Consider the following 1,840-nt stretch of genomic DNA (forward strand, 5'->3'; position numbering starts at 1 on the left):
AACTGTATTTATACAAAATTAGGCACGGCGAGCGGTGGCGAGATTTTTTTTTAGACCGTTGCGGTGATGCCGTTGGAGGGCTTGCCGACTTGCGCAACGTTGGGTTTGCAGTTCGGAGCAGCGGTGGTGGTGGAGGGCGGGTGGTACGGACAGTGCGGAGGGGAGGAGGGGAATCGCCGTTGCGAAGACGCCGCCGATGAGGTCGGAAGTCACGGTTTCAGAACACACAAACGGCGTGCCAAAAGAGCGATATTGACGCTGCAGATTTCAAACTCAGAATCTGAGGTTTCGTTGGGCCCTGACTGTGTGTATTGGGCTGCGAAGTGGTAGTGGCCAGTGAAAGATCTTGTACATCTTTTTTTCACGGTATGAGAACAAAAATCCACCCTAATTAACACCAGAGGGACTTGTTTCAATGCACGCATATTATATCGGCAACCTATCATATACAACCCAGCTTCGTATGTAACATATGTAACTATCAATTAAGGCCACAAGATCTAGATCTAATGTCTGAAGTTTTTTTCACTTAAACCCCTCCACCTGTGGGTTTAAATTTGACCCGTGTGTATCGAGATGAGAGGGTTTAAGTGAAAAAAACCTCAGACGTTGGATCTAAATCCTGTGACTTTAATTAGTGGTTGCATAAGCTGCACACGAAACTGGGTTGCACAGGATACATCTATATATGTTGAAGCAACACATGTGAACGGTGACTACATTACATGTACGTCTAAACGAGACGTAACATAGCTAGTAGAGCACTGTTTCTTACGCTGGTGCAGTCACAGTTACAGGCGGAGCCTGCTGTTCCCAATCCCAAAATGCGCGATACGTGGCATCAGGCTACCTCCTAGTTTTGATTTTTGTCCATGTTGATGCACACGATTGTTCCGTGAACATGTTGAGTATAGTCAGATGTTAGATGAACCAAATTCCAAGTTGATTGAAAATCGATCAAACCCAACCAAGTCGTTGTAGTATAGTGGTGAGTATTTCCGCCTGTCACGCGGACGACCCGGGTTCGATCCCCGGCAACGGCGTTTGTTTTGGGTTCTTTTGATTTTGTTCTATTTTATCCATCACCTGAGTAGCGTTTTTTTAAAAAAAAAATTGTTTAAGCCATCAACTGAGTATTCCGTGCGTCCATGAGATGCAATCATAGTGGAGTCAGAACACGCACTACGTCTTGGTTTCAACGGAGAAACTACAGATGACAACAGATCGGATTGCAACTCTGATCGTTGTGCTGCCTCAGGTCCCGGATTCAGAAAAGTTACATAACATCCAGCGAAATAAAATGGAGATCCGGTTGTGCTTCAGGTCTGAAAATAAGCGTGCTTGGCAGGCAATTCTGAATTGGAGTGAACGGAGCCATGAACAGTGTCAGACATTGTAATACTGCGATGCTAGTAGTACTTGAACCTACCTGCCTAATCCTGTACAGGATCCGATCAGGCAGATGCCTATGCCTGTCCTGGCACCTCGCCGTGTAGAAAGAAATTGAGCAGTTGGTCATGGAAGAATGAGCATGCAGTTGCTCATATGCATGCTGCAGTCCATGTTTCACATCACGCGCGGCTGCGTCGCTGAGGAGAGGATCGCTCTTCTGCCTATCCGGTCTTTGCTGATAGAGGCAAACCACAGAGTCCCGGCTTCGTTGGGGCACTACGCTTCATGGGGGCAGAGCCACGACTGCTGCTCCTGGGATAGGGTCACCTGCGACAAGGACGCAGCTCGAGTGTCGGGTCTTAACCTTTCGACGATGCACGATGTGTACTTGGACTTCTATGCCATCGAGGATCGTGTGTTCTGGGACCTGAATCTGTTCTCTCCATTT

The 1,840-nt window shown here is 47.4% G+C and overlaps 1 non-coding gene across 1 annotated transcript; it reads left to right on the top strand.

Moving 5' to 3' along the window:
* On the top strand, nucleotides 972–1,043 carry TRNAD-GUC. Its single transcript has one exon. It is a non-coding gene; the product is annotated as a tRNA-Asp (tRNA).

Source organism: Sorghum bicolor, chromosome 6 (assembly GCF_000003195.3).
Source record: "Sorghum bicolor cultivar BTx623 chromosome 6, Sorghum_bicolor_NCBIv3, whole genome shotgun sequence".
NCBI classification, from domain to species: Eukaryota; Viridiplantae; Streptophyta; class Magnoliopsida; order Poales; family Poaceae; genus Sorghum; species Sorghum bicolor.